At 39.2% G+C, this 19,532-nt stretch overlaps 1 protein-coding gene across 2 annotated transcripts in view; it reads left to right on the top strand.

The window, feature by feature from the left end:
- LOC101424574 (tyrosine-protein phosphatase non-receptor type 20-like) overlaps positions 1-19,532 on the top strand; it is a 164,606-nt gene that overhangs the window by 48,310 nt on the left and 96,764 nt on the right. The window lies entirely within an intron of this gene.

Below are 19,532 nucleotides of genomic sequence, written 5' to 3'. Positions count from 1 at the left end.
CTCACTGAGGTAGTCTAATCAAAAGCCCTAAATCCACCTTATCAAGTAATCTGATCAAAGGCCCCTCAACTAAATTTATTGCAATCAGAGAGTATCATACCCAGAGTAGCAGATTAGTTTACAAACTCATGATCATTCTCTTTTTGGGATTCATAAAATAATCTCAACCTGCCACATTCTACCCTCTGAGTCCCAAAAAGACATGTCTTTCCAAATGCAAAATGCATTCATTACATCACAATATTTCAAAAGTCTTATATTATTTCAGTAGCAATGCTTTAAAAAAATCTCATAGAAATCGGTTATAGGCTTGCAGTTTGTCCTGGGGCAACATTCCCCCTGGCTGTAGACCTGTGAAACTTACAAATTATCTGCTTCCAATATCGAAAGGAGGGACGTACATAGGATAAACATTTGTATTTTTGCTTTTTGAGATTCACAAAATTCACACTGTCACGGGACTTATATCTGATCTTCACAGTGAGAACCTGGTTGGCTCCTAGGGGTAAAACTCCTGAAAGTGTGGGCCCCTCCCCCAAGGCTGGGTCTCGAGGAGTTTTTATCTCCCAATCTAGTCCACACTCAGCCTCCAGCAATTAGCCTTTCACCTTGCAAGAAGGCCTATCCAATACTTGCTCTAATCCTGTGAATCTCTATAGTGGCAAGTCTTTTTAGTTTCCATGACAGTGGTTTGCCTGTGACCTCAGTTGTCAGATGGATCTGGGAAGAGTTGTGATTTTCAGTTTGTTTCTTTTCTTTCTTTTTTTAAAATTAATAAACTATTTTTAGAGATGTTTTAGATTACAGAGAAGTTAATAGAAAGTGTAGGGAATTGCCATATAACCCACCCTTACCCTCCCATATTTTCCCCTGTTAGTAATATCTTACATTAGTGTGGTACATTTGTACAACTGATGAATCAATACTGAAGCATTGCTACTAGCCAGAGTCTTCAGCTTACATGATAGTTTACACTTTTCATTGTACAGTTTTATAGGTTTTGACAAAATGTATAGGGTCTTTATCTGCCATTGCAATATCATTCAGAACAATTCCACTGCCTCCAAATGTGCTATATTCCACCTGTTCTTCCCTCCCCCTCCCCTCAGCAACTCTGGTAATCACTATCTTTATATCAGTGTTGTAAGTTCTTCTGTTACTACAATACTAATAATTCTACTTTGATCGGGGGTTGTATTCCCCCTTTATATTGTTCATTCCTCAATTTTGAGGCTTTTGGGATGATGTTGCCACTTGGCTTCATATTGGAAGAGGGCTTAGACCTTATGGGGCAGATGGAAAGAACTGTTTTGCTGGCAGTTGTATATACTCTTCAGTTTTGGGGGATGGGAGTTGCCCATCCTCAGCATTTTGATAGTTGTCCTGGGCAAATCTAATGGACTGGAGAGTGGGTAACTCTGCTGAGTATCAGGGTTCAGCTGGCATGTAAACAGACTAAAGCCTTAAGTCTCTGGAACTTGTATTTAATGGGTATAATGCTAATTATTAGATTCAAATGAAAGGGATAGAAACCTTAAGTCTCTGAAAGTTATATTTAATGGGTATAATGCTACTTATAGGTTCAAATAAAAGGGGTGGAAGAATTGCCAGTAGGGAAATTATGAATGAGTCTAATTCCTTATATTGGGGAAACAGAATATTGTATCTTACAGAATAAGGTCCGCTGCTGGAATGCTGATTTCATGAGTATGTGCCTTGCCTGTAGTGACTGGATGTTACTAGAACCCTTGGGAGCACCCCTGTTTGAGGCTTTGTTTACTGTGTCAGTTAGTGAGATCTGCCTGAGACATGCATAAGCATGTCTGAAATGAACTCCTGGCTCACTTTGAGGTCTCTTAGCCATAAAAACTCTTTTGTATTTAATGTTTTCCCCTGTATTAGGGGTCTCTAGGGAAACAGAATCTATGGGAGATATCTGTAAATAGTATGGGATTTTATAAAATGGTCTCATGCAACCATGGGGATGCACAAGTCCAAATTCCGCAGGACAGGTGCAAACCAGGGGCTCAGTTAAGAGTCCTCCTTGAATTCCTCAGGAGATACTGGCTGCCTGAAGTAAAGATTGGGATTCTCTCTGTGAATGCTGGAATCCCTTCTCCTTTTAAGGCCTTCAGCTGATTGGATTACATGTCACTCATTGCTGATAGCAGTCTCTGCAGTTGATTGTAGAAGTAACCAGCGGTCTATGCAATCAACTCACTGATAATTAAAGTCAATGTCATTGTATTACAATTATCCCAGTACTTGGTTGACCAAATAACTGATACCATTACCTGGACAAGTTGACACCATAGCCTAACCATCAAAGTCTACCCCTTGTCAACCTGGCAGCTTTACACATCACCTTAAATCATACTTAGTCTGTAAATAAAAACAACAGATTCATACATATATGTGTATATTTCTGCCTAACACTATTCAACTGTATGGCATACATCAGAAACACACTAATTCCCTCCACAATAGGGTACAAGTACTTGGGTAGTATTCACTGTTAAACTTCACATCCTTAAATACTGTGACATAAAGCTAGTACACCTTATTTCATATGATAAGGGGAAAGGCTAGGGAAGAAAACAAAGATTCATTTTATGTATGCATACAGACATACTCAAAACAAGGAAGGAAGATTCATGACCATTACAGTCCTTATATCTGTAACTGATCATGTGGTTGAAGTTCATATTTATCACTATTTTCTTCCACTATCCATTCCATGTTCTCTTTACCGTTAGCAAGCTCCTCAGCTGGCCGTGGTTCTTTACCTGGTGGGATGACCCAAACTTTCATGCCTGAAGATTCTGGGCCATTGTTAGTCCTGCCTGGATTGAGTTGGTGCAATTTCCCATTGTATTTAATCACAGGTAAAGGTAGTATTAGGAGCCACCCTAGAGGATCTCCTGTATTCCAGGCAAACTCTTCTTTATCTTCCATTGCATGGGTGCAGTCCTATTTCCCCTTGACAGTCAGGATCAATCACCCCAGGAAATAGTAATTTCCTTCTTTGCCTGTTAATAAAGAGGCATGAGGAACCCAAAGTGGCCAGGTGGCAGTCTTTAACTTCCAGGTCAGTGGAATCATTGTGTTCCCTGATGGAAGCACTCCTCCTTTTGTTTTTTGTTTTTGTTTTTGTTTTTTTTTTTTTTTAATTTTTTTATTTTTTATTGACTTTGTAATAATATTACATTAAAAATATATATGTGAGGTCCCATTCAACCCCACCCCCCCACCCCCCCTCTCCCCACCCCCAACAACACTCGTTCCCATCATCATGACACATCCATTGGATTTGGTAAGTACATCTTTGGGCACCTCTGCACCTCATATACATTGGTTCACATCATGGCCCATACTCTCCTCTATTCCATCATGTAGGCCCTGTGAGGATTTACAATGTCCGGTGATTACCTCTGAAGCACCATCCAGGGCAGCTCCATGTCCCGAAGACGCCTCCACCTCTCATCTCTTCCTGCCTTTCCCCATACCCTTTGTCCATTATGTCCACTTTTCCCAATCCAATGCCACCTCTTCTATGTGGACACTGGATTGGTTGTGTCCATTGCACCTTTATGTCAAGAGGAGGCTCAGATTCCACCTGGATGCTGGATGCAATCCTCCCATTTTCAGTTGTAATCACTCTAGGCTCCATGGTGTGGTGGTTGTCCTTCACCTCCATCTTAGCTGAGTGTGGTAAGTCCAATAAATCAGATTGTAGGTGCTGGAGTCTGTTGAGGCTCAGGATCTGGCTATCACATTGTCAGTCCAGAGATTCAAATCCCCTAAATATATCTTAAACCCCAACATTAACTGCACCTCCAGCACATTAGCATGAAAGTCTTATGAAGGGAGATCCCATCTGAGTCCAGATTCATCACACATAAACACCATTTCCAAAGAGGGGCCATCTGCCCTGGTAGTTAACCCCATCGGCCATGACCATAACTCCCATGGGTCTCTTTAGCCCTCAAAGGAACCAATATCTGGGGGTTGTATCTGCTTTATCTGTCTCTCTGACTCTGCTCAGTTGTGCATGAGGGCAAACCTTCTGCCAGCCTCCAGACTCTTTTTTAGAAACTCGTAGCCATATAAACTCATTTCTCCTTTCCATTTCCCCCTTACTTTAGGTCAAACAGCATTTTAAAGTCATGGTATTTTATGTAGACATGGATATTCTGCTGATCCGCATTGAACCTTCCGTATAAGGTCATTTTCCAGTTGCATCATCAGTTGGTAGTTGATAGTGGTCCCTCGTTGCCAGGGAGGCTCATCCCCGGGTGTCATGTCCCACGCTGGGGGGAAGGCATTGCATTTACATGCTGAGTTTGGCTTCGAGACTGGCCACATTTGAGTAACATGAAGGCTGACAGAAGGAAATTCCCAGGCACAAAGTTGCTCTAGGCCTTGTTATTATTTTGGGTTTATCAGCTCACAAGCATAGTCATTAGTATCAGGGGCTCACTGTTGAACCCTCACTCCCTCCCGGTCCCCACCACTGTACCTGGGAGACTGTCGCTGCTCCCCTAGGGACCACGACAGAGCACCACTGGCCGGGAACCCAGTACCCCCCCTACTGTGGTTTTTAATTGTTGCCACTATGAGTATATCCAAACATTACCATGCACCCTGGACATATGTTCTGTACTGCTCCCTGTCAGTCATATATCATCTGTCATTGGTATCCCATACCAGTATCCCTCCATTGCCATTGTTGAAACACTCTGTGATCCAGAACTCCCCGAAATTTGAAGCCCAATATAATGTCATGGTCCCTTACTAGGGAATGGCATATAGCGATGAGTTTAAAGGATAGATAAAGAACTTGGATAAAGTTAGATAAAGAACTTAGATAAAGAATGTTGACTTGAAAAAATTCCACATCCTATTTCCCCCCCCCCCCCAATTATTCAGCTTTTCTTCACAGGAGTCCTAGACCACAGCAATGTATATATATAATATACAGCACTCCCACACATCCACCAGAAAACCTTTTCCCTTCCACAGTGATACTCTTACGCCCTATTCATATCATATTTACTTAAAGTGATGTACAGAGTCTGAGACATTAGCTTTCTAACAAGGTGACATCTGTATTTACATTATGGTGCATACTTTAGGATACACAGTTCTTTACATTTTTAGTTATCCTATGTTTTACATTATGGTTTACATTATCAGTCTGTCATCTCCTATATGTTATGGTGTAATATTACATGTTTTATATCCATCCTTGTGTACTCTCAAGAAACTCCTCTCTTACCCCCCATTTACTTTGGTTCCACACATTTAACGTCCATTTTCCCTTCCACCTTAGTGCCCTCAGTGATAGCCAACCTCCGTTTCCTGAGGAGCCACTTCCAGAGATAGATGGAATAGTGTTCAGGGCCTAACTTGCTCAACTGCCCCAATGCCCTGGGAGCCACCCTTTCTCTCGAGGGATACAGTTCCCTCTATTGGATGGCATTAGTCCTCCCCAGGATGTGGGTCCACCCCCACTCTCACTACTTGGGTTTCTACCCCATGAGCACTCCTCCTTTTGGCAATAAGACCCATAGACAAGCAGAGCTTCAGGTTGCGAAAAAGGAGGCAAAATTTTTTCCTAGGGGATCACTCAGGGTAATAGCAAGTGGTGTCACTCCCATTTCCATCCTTGATTCCTGGACCCATGAATCCCGGCTATGGGAGAAATAGCACCTTAGAGTGATTTAGAGCATACACAGCCTCCTGGAGAACCTTGCCCCAGCCGTGCAAAGTATTGCCACCTAGTTGGTGCCAGAACACCGTTCTAACAATCCAGCTTCTTCAGGATGGTCGTGAAAATCGTAGGGCCAGTGAATTCCATGAGTATATGACCATTCCTGCACATCACTTGCTGTAAAGTAGATTCCTTGATCAGAAGCAATGCTATGTGGAATGCAATGGCAGTGGAAAAAATATTTGATAAGTCCAAAGATGGTAGTTTTGGAAGAAGCATTACCTGCAGGGAAGGCAAACCCATATCCATGGTGTATGTCTATTCCAGTTAGAACAAATTGCTGCTCATTCCGTGATGGAACTTATCCAGTGTAATCAACCTGCCACTAGGTAGCAGGCTGATCACCTTGGGGAATGGTGCCATATTGGGGACTGATTGTGGGTCTCTGCTGCTGGCAGATTGGGCATTCAGCAGTGGCTGTAGCCGAGATGGTCCTAATGAGGGTAGGTAAGTCTATATTGCTGATCCCATTCATAATCTCCATCCCTACCACCATGGCTACTTTGTTCATGAGCCCATGGGCAATGACAGGAGTGGCTGGAGAAAGAATCTGAATGCTAGCCACAGAGTGGGTCATCTTATCCACTTGATTATTAAAGTCTTCCTCAGCTAAAGTCTCCCTTGTGTGAGCATTTAGGTGGGACACAAATATTTTCAAGTTTTTTTGGCGCACTCAGAAAGTTCTGTTCACATACTCTTCATTACCAATATTCCAATCATGTTCTTCCAAGTCCATGACCATCCACCTAAACCTTTGGCAACAACCCATGAGTTGTATATATACCACTTCCACTTTATGATGGAGTGCTGCTATGCATGCCAAATTTTGTGGTTTGGTGGGTCAGACAATACCCAGCTCATGATAGGCAACTCGGGTCTCATGGTTACTTGGTGGCCTGTAACCAAGCATTTGTCAGATAGATAGCTGCATTCCAGGTACCAGCAGATGTGCTGATTTGCTCAAACAATGGTACCACATCTGGAACAGCAGCTGTAATTGGCGTAATCCACTGTCATCCTCCAAGATCCATCTGTTTTCTGCACAGGCCAGATAGGAGAGCTGAGTGGAGATGTGGTGGGAATCACCACCCCTGCGTCCTTCACATCCTTAGTGGTGGCACTGATCTTTGCAATCTCTCCAGGAATTTACTATTTTGCTAGGTAGAGGTAATTCCTGTGGCTTCTTTTTGGCCTTTCCTATCATAATAACCCTCACTCCACAAGTCAGGGATCCAATGTGGGGATTTTGCCAGTAGCTGAGTGTATCTGTTCTAATTACATATTCTAGAACTAAGAAAATAGCTGCAGAATGGGTCCAAGGATCCACTGGACTCACTGTGAGACATATCTGAGCTAAAATCCCATTGATCACCTGATCTCCATAAGCCCCTACAGACTTGTGTACCACAGTGACATTTTGGGTTTTCTGGAATTAATGTCACTTTTAAGCCCGTATCTAGTAATCCCCCAAATACCTGATCATTTCCTTTTCCCCAGTGCATGGTTATCCTATTAAAAGGCCATAAGTCTTTTTGGGGGAAAGGTGGGAGGAAGAATAACAGGATAAATTTTTGGCAGTTTAACAGGGTCCTTCCCTAGGAGTACCTGGCATTCCATTCATTCGTGGTGCTCTGGTCCATATCCTGTCTCAAGTCTGGCAGTTGATTAAGGGGCTGTGATTCTCTGTGTCTGCAGTTCCGTTTAGGGTTTTGTTTACTTGATCTAGAACTCTTCCACTTACACAGATCAAGTTGGAATTTTGTAGACTGCCTATTTCACTTCTAGGTACTCCAGGACATCATTCCTTTTTATAGCTTTATAATATTCCATCATATGTATATCACTCATTTTATTTATCCATTCATTAGTTGATGGACACTTGGGTTGCTTTTATTTTTTGGCAATTGTGAATATATATTTTAGCACAGTAATATTTTTAAAAAAGAAGCCAGATACAAAAGAGTACAAACAGAGGATCCCATTTATATAAAGTTCTACAATATGCAAAATTAAACTATGGTTCAAGAAGTCGAAATAGTGGTTATCCTGGGAAAAAGGGAAATGATTGAAAGGGCATTCATAAAAAGGCATTCCAGCATTCTGGTAATGTTCTGCTTCTTGTTCTGGGTGCTGGTTACACAAAGTACAGTCACTTTGTGAAAAGTCATTAAGCTTATATATTTATGAGTACTTTATATATATATATATAATCTTGATTTTCTCCTCTGCTTACTCAGTACTAGCATATAGAAACAGTACTGATTTTTGCATGCTGATCTTGTACTCCACCACTTTACTGAATTTGTTTATTAGCTCCGGTAGCTTTATTGTAGTTTTTCAGGACTTTTTGTATATAGGATCATGTCCTGTGCAAATAGTGAAAGTTGTACTTCTTCCTATCCAATTTGTATGCTTTTTATTTTTTTCTTACCTAACTTCTTTGACTAGAACTTCCAGTAAAATGTTAAATGACAGTGGTGACAGTGCACATCCTGTTCCCAATCTCAGCAGGAAAGCTTTCAGTCTTTCACCATTGCGTGTGGTGTTAGCTGTGGATTTTTCATGTATTCTCTTTATCATGTTGAAGAAGGTTCCTCTCTTTTTTTTTCAAAAGATTTATTTATTTCTCCCTGCCCCCCCCCCCGACATTCCCTGCTCTCTGTGTCCATTTGCTGTGTATTCTTCTGTGTCTGCTTGTATTCTCATTAGACGGCTCCAGGAACTGATCCTGGGACCTTCCGGAGTGGGAGAGAGGTGATTACTCTCTTGTGCCACCTCAGCTCCTGTTCTGCTACGTCTTATTTCTTTTCTCTTTGTCTCTTATTGTGTCATCTTGCTGTGTAAGCTCTCAGTGTCGGCTGGCGCTTCTCTGTGGGGTGCCATTCCCATGCAGGGTGGCACTCCTGCGTGGGGCAGCATTCCAGCATGGGCTGGCACTCTGTGTGGGCCAGCTTGCCACATGGGTCAGCTTGCCCTCACTAGGAGGCCCTGGGCATCAAACTCTGGACCTTCTATATGGTAGGTGAGAGCCCAGTTGGTTGAGCTGCATCTGTTTCCCAGAAGGTTCTTTTTATTCATATTTTTCTGTTTTTTTTTTTTAATCAGGAAAGAATGCTGGATTTTGTTAAATGCCTTTTCTGCATCAATTGAGAGGATCGTATGATTTTTCCTTTTGTTTTGTTAATATAGTGTATTACATTAATTGATTTTCTTATGTGGAATCACCATTGCATACCTGGGATAAAACCCACTTGATCATGGTGTATTATTATTTTCATGTACTGTTGGATTCTGTGTTTGGGTATGTTGAAGATTTTTCATCTATATTCATGTGAGAAATTGCTCTGAATTTTCTTTTCTTCTTGTATGGAATGAGTTAGGTAGTGTTCCCTCCTCTTCAGTTTACTGGAATAGTTTGAGCAGAATTTGTATTAATTCTTTTTGGAATGATTGGTAGAATTCCCCTGTGAATCCATCTGGTCCTGGGTTTTCTTTGTTAGGTGGTTTTTGATTACTGATTCAATCTCTTTACTTGTAATGTGGTCTGTAAAGGTCATCTATTTCTTCTAGAGTCAGTGTAGTTTGTTCGTGTGTTTCCAGGAATTTTTCCATTTCATCTAAGTTGTCTAATTTGTTGTCATACAGTTGTTCAGTTGTTCATAGTATTTCTTAAGTTACTTTTTATTTCTGTGGGGCCAGTAGTAATGTCCCTTTCTCATTTTTTATTTTATTTATTTATAACTTATCTCTTTTTTGTCAGTTTAGCTTAGGACTTGTCAATTTTATTGCTCTTCTCCAAGAACCAACTTTTGGTCTGAGTTGATTCTTTCTTGTTTTTTTTTTAATTCTCAATTTCTTGTATTCTGCTCTAATATTTGTTATTTATTTTCTTCTACTTGTTTTGGGATTAGTTTGCTGGTTTTTTTCCCTAGTTCCTTGAGGTATGTATTTAGTTCTTTGATTTTAGCTCTTCTTTTTTATTATAAGTGTTTAGGACTATAAATTTTCCTCTTAGCACTGCCTTCACTGTATCTCCTAAGTTTTTTTAATATATATTTTTAAATTTATTTTTAAAAGATACATCAATCACACAAAATGTTACATTAAAAAATATAGGAGATTCCCATATACCCCACTCCCCACATCCCCCACTTTTCCCACATCAACAACTTCTTTCATTAGTGTTATACATTCATTGCATTTGATGAATACATTTTGGAGCACTGCTACAGAGTATGGATTATAGTTTACATTGTAGTTTACACTCTCTCCCAGTGAATTCAGTGGGTTATGGCAGGGTATATAATGTCCTGCATCTGTTTCTGCAGTATCATTCAGGACAGCTCCAAGTCCCAAAAATGTGCCCATATTACACCTCTTTTTCCCCCTCCCTGCCTTCAAGCAACTCCAGACATTGTCTCCACATCAATGATATAATTTCTTCCATTACTAGAGTCACAATAATTCTATAGAAGAATACCAGTAAGTCCCCTCAGATCTATATTTTATTCCCCAATCCAGAAGACTCTGGGATGGTGATACCCACTCTACTTCTTAATTGAGAGGGGGCTTCTCTAGACACATTGATCTCTCTTGCAATTTCTTCTTTAACCCACTAATTGTTTAAGTATGTCTTTTATATTTGTGGATTTTTCAGTTCTCCTCCTGTGATTGACTTCTAGCTTCATTCCATTATGGTTGGAGAAAGTGCTTTGTGTAATTTCAATCTTTATAAATTTTTCGAGGCATGTTTTATGACCAAACATGTGGTCTCTCTTGGGGAATGATCCATGTGCACTTGAGAAATATATATATCTTGCTGTTATGGGTTGAAGTGTCCTATATACGTGTTAGGTCTAGTTAATTTATCACATTACTCAAGTTCTCGGTTTCCCTGTTGATCCTCTGCCTAGATGTTCTATCTGTTTATGAGAGTAGATATATTGACATCTCCATCTATTATTGTAGAGATGTATATTTCTCCCTTCAGTTTGCCATATTTGCCTCACATATTTTGAAGCATGATGGCTAGGTGCCTAGATATTTATGATTATTATTTCTTCTTGGTGGATTGCCCCTTTTATTAATACATAATGTCCTTCTTTGTCTCATAAAATCTGTATTGTCCAGTGGTAGTTTAGTTATGTCAATTATTTTTTGGTTACAGTTTTATATGGAATATTTTTTACTACATTTACTTTCAACCTATTTGTCTTTGGATGTAAGGTGAGTCTCTTGTAATCAAGGAGTTTAATCCATTAACATTCAATATTATTATTGTAATATTATTACTTTAACAATGTTATCCTTTGGTTTTCATATGTCATCTTTTTGGTCTCTCTTTTTACCTTTTTCAGTACCTTTACTGATAATTCTCACTTCTTCACTCTATTCCATGCCTCTCTCCTGTTTTTCCTTTCAGACTGTAGAACTCCTTTTAGTATTTCTGCAGGGCAGGCCTCTTGTTGATAAATTCTTTCAATTTTTGTTTATCTGTGAATATTTTAAAATTCTCTCTCATTTTTGAAGGATAGTTTCTTCCATGAAAGAATTTTTGGTTGACAGTTTTTCTCTTTCATGATCTCAAATATATCATTTCATTTTCTTCTCACTTTCATGGTTTCTGATGAGAAATTGGCACTTAATCTTATTGTGGATCCCTTGTATGTGATGAATCACTTTTCCCTTGCTGTTTTTAGAATTCTCTCTTTTATCTTTAGCATTTGACATTCTGATTAGTATATGTCTCAGGGCAGGTCTATTGGGATTTATTCTGTTTGGAGTACATACACTCATAAGCGTTGGGAACTTTTCAGCTATTATTTCATCAAATATTATTTCTGTTCTTTTTCCCTTTTCTTCTCCTTCAAGGACACCCATTATACGTACATTTGTGCATTTCATGCTGTCATTCAAATCCCTGAGACCCTGTTCAATTTTTTTCCACTTTTTCTCTATCTGCTCTTTTGAGTTTCAATTGTCCTGTCTTCTAGTTCACTAATTATTTCTTCTGCCTGTTCAGATCTGCTGTTGCATACCTCTGGGTTTTTTGTTTTGTTTTGTTTTGTTTTTGAGGTACTGGGAACCGGAGATTGAATCCAAGACCTTGTATGTGGGAAGCCAGCACTCAATCACTGAGCCACATCAGCTTCCCTGAGTTGACTTTATCATCTGTTTTGCTTGTTTGTTTTTATTTTTTCAGGAGGCACTGGGAACCGAACCCAGGACCTCCCATGTGGGAGGCGGGCGTTCAATTGCTGGAGCCCCATCCACTTCCTGTAGTGTATTTTTAATCTCTTTTAATGTGTTTCTTCCCCATAATTTATGCTATGTTTCTTTATATACTTTCAAATTGTTCATTATGATCACAGTGTCTTCTTAATTTCCTTTCGCTCTTTAACTTTATTTTCCTTCGTCTCCTTGTATTGATTTAGGAGGTTTGTTTGAATATCTTTATTTAGTTGTTCCAAATTCTGTGTCACCTCAGGTTTTAATTTGTTCCTTTGAACAAATTAAATATCTTCAAGTTTCTTAGTATGGTTTGTGATGTCTAGACCTATGATAATATTGTTGAGTTTGTTTTGAAGGTCAGTTTCTACATCTTGCCTAGGGTTTTATTATTGGTTGTTTGTGTTAAGGCTTTTCTTTGACACTTGGTTCAACTTACTGTACACTTTTTAAACTGATCTGATTTTTCCCCTGTATATGTGGTGCAATTTTTAATATTACAGTTTTTGTGAATGTTTTACCCCCAGGGGAAAAATTCCTTTCTTCCTTTCCTCTCTTCCTTCTCTGAGAATCTTTTTTTTAGGAAGTACTGGGGCTTGAACCTGGGACCTCATACATGCAAATGGGCACTCAACCGCTGAGCAACATCTGCTCCACAATGAGAGGTGGTTTTTTCATTTGTTTTTAGGAGGTACCTGAGATCAAAGCCAGGACTTCATACATGGGAAGCAGGCAGGCGCTCAATCATTTGAGCTCTATCAGCTCCCCTCTGGGAATCTTGATCTGTTCTGTTTGTTTCAGTTTTGCCTCTGTAGTTTCATTTACACTCCTTTTGTTGTCTCTAGCTCCCCCTCCCTGGAAGGCAACTCTTGCCTGAAGGTCATTCCATAAAAGACCTTCTCAAGACCATATTTCCCAACCCAGACATGGCCAGGAATCCACAAAGGGATCAATGACCAATTCCAATGTATTCTGGGAAGGGGATCAGAAAGGCTGCCAAAATTCTCCCCAGTGGTTTCCCAAAGCTGTGCCTTCCGGCCTGTCCATCAAATGCTGCCCTTTAATAAACTGTCCCCACTACCTCAAGGAGGTGCTTTGTCTTTAAATCTCCACTGCTTCCACCCTGTCCAGGGTGTAGTCAAAACGGCTTCTGCTGCCCTTATTCAGGGCATGTTGAAACAGTAGCATAAAGATGGGACCCACTGATTCAAATTTGGTAATCAAAAGCCACGATCAGTGCTCTGCCATGCCTATTCCTGTTTTGGGGGGAAGGGATATTTATGTTCCTTTCAGCCAGCAACAGGTAGCCAGGGACTGGACCCCCAGGTTGGCCCACCATAAGAGTGGGGGATGGGTGTCAGCAGTTGCGGCAGAGAGAGCTACTCACTATTCTTTACTGTAGTTTATCAGTCTCTTCCTCCCTGTCTTCCCTGGATGCTGTTCTGGCCTCTGGAGCCCCAGAACAGTTGTTTCAGATAGTTCCTGCCTGTTTAATAGTTGCTTTGTTGGAAAGATCGAGTCTTAGAGCTCCCTACACTGCCATCTTCCCCAGAAGTTTGTGCCTTGCTTCTCTTTCGAAATCCCATTTTGTTGTTGTTCTGACCTGAGGCAACCACATGCCTTTTCAAAGAAGCATCAGAGTGAAACTAATATCCTACAGATCAGTATCAGGATATAATATGGTCAGTGATGTTGCCAGAATTTCTCTCGGTTCTTGGCTAAGCTACATAAAATGAATTTCAAGAGCGAGCCAGCTTAGTTAGGCCAGTAATTTATTAAGAAAGGGAGGGAAGAGAAATGGGAGAAAATAACAGATTACGGGTCCCAGGTACAGGGGAAGGGGTTGAAAGAGATAAAGAGGGCTGATTTACAGATTACAAATGCCCAGGTTTTACTTGTGTGCTGTTCCAAGCAAGAACAGGGGGGTCTTGCTTTGACCCTTACCTTTTAAAACATTAATTATTCTGCCCCTTTGCTACTGACAGGGGAGGAGTCCCAGCAGTTTGCTGTTTTGATTGATTACCCCACCATCAATCCCCTGGGAGGGCCCAATGATAAGGCCTCCTGGAGAAGATCCCGGTCTTCTCCTGTCTTCCAGAGGAAATCTTGTTCTGAATGAGGTTTCTCTCAAGGGTCTTCCAGCAGCCATCCTGGGGGTACCAGTGGCCACATGGGCATCCTGCCAGTTTCCAGATTCATCTATTGATTCCCTTCCTAGCCTGCCTCAGTGAGAACATGGTCAGTTCTCTAGGAATTTTATACAATCTTTAAATATTTGTAAGTACATTTCATCCATATAAATTCAACCAATAGAAGGTTAGAAAATCTCTTTTAATTTTTGTATTTCCCATGAAATTCCTAACATATCAGAGGAACCCAAAGATTTTTAGCACCATATTTTTACATGATGAAAGAATACATCCTTTGCAACCGTTTGAAATAAGAGATAACTTTTAGGGTTTGGTTTTGTGAAGACAAAATACAAAAGTTGTCAGGTTTAAATGTTATGTTAAACAGGAAAATGGTCCCCGTAAAACAATATTTGGTTCCCTAGTTAACCAAAGTGACAATAAAATAATGAAATAGGACTAATATGATTATAAGAAAAAGTCTTAATTCCTTTAAATAATAGAAGACTTGTCTTCTAAAACAATAAAGGATGGTAAGGTCAACATAAACATTAGCAAGGATGTTATTCTAATATGACATAGAATCTTTGTCTTATAAGCAGAATACTTAGATGGCATTAAAACAAACAAAGAAAACAAATAGAAATAACCTTATTAAATATTATTCAGCACTGACCACAACAAATAAAATTCATTTCTATGAAGCCTCCACAACTTTCTATATCCACTCAGGCTTTGTCTTACACATTCTTGCTTCCCATTCTGTGAAAAACAGTAATTTTATTTTGGGAAAAATCTGTCTTTTTTCTTTAACAAAGAACATCCTGCATACTTTACATACCTGCCACCTTAAGTTACTAAAAAGATCTTTGAAACTGTCTCCAAACATCCTACAAAAATAATTATATTTGAAATAAAGTTTTTAAAAATAATTCAGTTTCATTAAACAGAAATTAACATTTTTCATAATTTTAAGATCTAATAGCCATAATGTAAGCTTATTTTATCAGTAAATCTGTATAAATTTAGGGAGAATATACCCAAGTAGAATAAAATTGTATGTTTGTATTGCAGTTAACATGGTAGTACAGAGGACATAGCTATTTTAGTTATGGTTTTCAAAAATATTACTTTCCTCAGTTTGCCATTTTATTAGTATTCCAGTGAGATACATTATGAATAATTTCTGAAATAGTTTTCTGGAGGCAATTAGGGAGGACTGGTTTAAAGCTATGATTTAATTTCAGGCTTATAAAAGTAGCCAACATGTTTCCATTCTTTTTTGTCACTTCTTCAAATAATTTTGTATATCTAGATTTCTGTATGAGCTTCACCCGCAGTCCTTAAATTAAATGGTAAAGGTATCCAGGCTCCTAAGTCTGAAATAAGACTGAATTACTTGTAATACCCTTAGAGTCTTCAGTAGGGTTTGATGAATCTTATCGCTATAGAAGGGGAGGTTGAGTAAGCCAGGACATAGACAAGGAAGACAAGAAGAGTCTGAAGGGTATAAGAAGTTTGAGTTCCCTAATTCCTGGAAATCCAGGGTACTAATTTACATATACATCTGTGTGTATTTTTATTTTTATATGTATATTAGCACTCATTTATTTTTAAGCAATTTGAATGGAGATCTCCTAAGAATTTTTTAATTCTTAATTTGATATTACCATTTGGAGGTAGGAAAATGTGCATCAAACAGACAGACCCAAATAGAAACCATGTAGCTTCAGTTAAAATCTTTTTTTTTAAAAGATTTATTTATTTTTTTTTTTCCCCTCCCCCGCCACCCCGGTTGTCTGTTCTCTGTGTCCATTTGCTGTGTGTTCTTCTTTGTCCACTTCTGTTGTTGTCAGCGGCACGGGAATCTGTTTCTTTTTGTTGCATCGTCTTGCTGTGTCAGCTCTCCATGTGGACGGCGCCATTCCTGGGCAGGCTACACTTTCTTTTGCACTGGGTGGCTCTCCTTATGGAGCGCACTCCTTGCACGTGGGGCTCCCCTATGCGGGGACACCCCTGCGTGGCAGGGCACTCCTTGCGCGCATCAGCACTGCGCATGGGCCAGCTCCACATGGGTCAAGGAGGCCCGGGGTTTGAACCACGGACCTCCCATCTGATAGACGGATGCCCTAACCACTGGGCCAAGTCCGCCGCCAGTTAAAATCTTTAGCCATGAGTCAGATACAGAAACACAGAAATGCAGAGATATAAAACTTAAAACTTATTAGCTTATGGGAAACGGACTTTGGCCCAGTGGTTAGGGCGTCCGTCTACCACATGGGAGGCCCGCGGTTCAAGCCCCGGGCCTCCTTGACCCGTGTGGAGCTGGCCCATGCGCAGTGCTGATGCGCGCAAGGAGTGCCCTGCCACGCAGGGGTATCCCCCGCGTAGGGGAGCCCCACGCGCAAGGAGTGCACCCATAAGGAGAGCCGCCCAGCGCGAAGGAGGGAGCAGTCTGCCAAGGAATGGCACCGCCCACACTTCCCGTGCTGCTGACGACAACAGAAGCGGACAAAGAAACAAGACGCAGCAAAAAGACACAGAAAACAGACAACCGGGGGAGGGGAGGGGAATTAAATAAATAAAAAATAAATAAATCTTTTAAAAAAATAAATAAATAAAACTTATTAGCTTAAATTATAATTTTGTGCCTTTTTCTGTAAATTCTCATCCTGATACAAAGACATGAGCATATGGGATTTAATTTTAGTTCTCTTCTCTTTTACAGTCTAAACTTAAGAAATACATTTTCTGACCATTTTTCTCTAGATTCAAATTTGTATTGAGGCCAGGGAGTATTACAAAAGAATTTCATCTTTTTCTTTTTCATTGGTTCATAACTGAACATAGACCAATGATCTCAAACAAATTCCAAAGGACTATAGTCATCAGTACTGCTAACATTTCCCATGATTATATTTTTCAGCATGCTAAATTAAGGTGTACACAGAATTAAACTGATTAAATAAAAAATACCAGAAAGTAGAACCAGAATCTGAAAGTTGTATTGTGAGTACTTCAGTGGCTACCTCTCACAAGCCTGGGACCTGTACCCAGCAACCAGAGCAGAGCTAATGTGGAACTTGAACCACAATTTTGATTAACAGCCAATAACCAGAAAACCAAAATGAATTAATTGGTTTCACCAAAGAGTAGGCACTACAATGAAGTTACTCACCAGAAGATGACTGTACCTGTAACTGTAACTCCCCTCGAAATGGAACTGCACAACAGGGCCAGCGACACTGGCAGGAGTAAGAGAGAGTACTGTCCATCGAGCCTGTAAAGTAACTGGGATAGGTGGCCGTGCAGGATCAGTGACTGGGCATCTCTGTCCCACAGGAGCCACAGGGCCTCCGGTAAAGGTCTCTAAGACTGGGGTCACCAGATTGTACCACCTGAATGGGCTTACTGCCCAAAGCCCACAGAAATCAATGACCTGATACTTGGATTTCAAGAAGAGGGTTTTTTGCAAAGCACCATAGCAAGGAGACAGGAGACAAGCTCAAATCTGTCTCCCTGAGCTGAAGAGGTTTGAGATTCTTAAATGGTTTGGAGAGGGTTGGTCTAGGGAAGTAATACAGGATCAGGTAAGATGACATGGGTCATGGGGCAGGATTAAGTGGAGCCTGTGCTGCTACAAGTTATGCTAGTTAACGCATTGCACTTTAAAAAATGGCAGCTTAGCATGTTGAATGGTTGTGATTTTTACTATTAAAATTAGGTATAGGTAACTTCATAAGGAAGTGCGAGTTCTACGAAAAGGGAAACAAACTTCTGCAAGCCAGTAAGGGAGGGGTTACTTTAAAAGTGGGTTATTATGCAGTGGTTTCAATATCTGGTAGTAGCAGGGCAAATTTCTCCAGTAGTTTCTCCTTTTCCAAAGTTGTCTTTGATGTTCTTAGACCTTGTATTCTATAGCGTAAACTTTAGAGTCAGTTTGTCTACATACTCACACCCATGTGTACATGTGTGCAGATTCTACATGAACTTTGGTTGGAATTGCATTGCATCTATGGATCCATTTGGGGGATAGTTGCCTTTATTATGATGTTGAGTTTTCTCCTACATGATTAGACCCTTTCTATGTATTCTATCTTTTGTGCTCTTCAATAAAAAGCTGCAATTGTCACTATATAATTTTGGTTAAATTTATTTCTAGTTACCTTAGACTATTTGTTTCTATTGGGAATCATATTTTCTTCTATAGCTGTATCTGGTTATTATTGTTGATATATGGAATGCTCCTAATTTATTTATCTTATATCAGTTCTTCTGTCAAACTTTCTTATTTTTTCTAGTAGTTTTACTGTACAGTCTCTTTAATTTTCTATGTAGACAATTAAAGTGTTTGCAAATAAGCTTACTTGCTTCATTTCCATTCCTTATGGGCCTGTTTGTTTGTTTGTTTGTTTTTTTCTTATTTCGCTTTGTCTGAACCCTTTATATTAGCAATATTAAGAAAGGGTGGTGATAGGAACCCTTGTCTTTTCTTTAATATAATAATAATGTCTAAAGTTTTATCATGAATTTTCATATTGGCTCAACATTTTGGATAGATAAACCTTCATTATAAGTCAAAGAAGTTCCCTTCTATTTCTAGCTTGAATGGCTATTGAATTTTTTAAATGATTTCTTGTGACAAGTTGTAGTCTAGATGCATTTTTTTCTACTGCTTCATTTAGTAATAAATTATTCAGGACTTTTATATTATTGTTCATAACTGAACTTGGCTAAAACTTTTCCTTATTTGGCTAATAATTTTATCTTTTTAATTTTTGTGTTAGAATTATACTAACTTTTAATATAAATTAACTCTAAAAATTTTCAGAAAGTATTTACAGAAGAAAGGTATTTTTGTTCATTAAAAGTTTGATAAAGCCTCTTCTGGATACCTGTTAGGGGCCAGGTGGCTTTTTCTCCCTAAGGAGTGAGATTTTTTATTATTGTGCTAACTTTTTAAATGATTATTATTTTTTGTCCTTTTGAATCTCTAGAGTAAATTTTTATGATTTATAATTCTCTATAAAATGTCCATTTCATCAACTTTTTCATAAAGTTGTTCATAATATTTGCTTATTATTTTAAAAAAAGATCATACCATCTGTTCCTGTGCCATTTTTTATTCCTACTTTTATTTGTGTGTTTTCTGTCCATTGGTTAGTAGTGACAAAGTTTTGTGTATTTTTAAAGTTGTTTGTAAAGAACTATTCTTTGTTGTTTTGCTAGTTTTTTTCTTTTATCTTGTTTTCTATTTGTTATATTCTATTCTTTATTATTTTTTCCTTTCTGCTTTCTTTGGATTTACTTATTTATTCTTTGCTTGGTCTTTATCATTAAATACAGAATTCATTTTTATTCATTTTTTTCTGTCTTTTTTAGCAACACACTTAAAGTTATAC

The sequence above is a fragment of the Dasypus novemcinctus genome, chromosome 6 (assembly GCF_030445035.2).
Source record: "Dasypus novemcinctus isolate mDasNov1 chromosome 6, mDasNov1.1.hap2, whole genome shotgun sequence".
NCBI lineage: Eukaryota > Metazoa > Chordata > Mammalia > Cingulata > Dasypodidae > Dasypus > Dasypus novemcinctus.
This window is presented reverse-complemented; position numbering and strand designations above follow the sequence as displayed.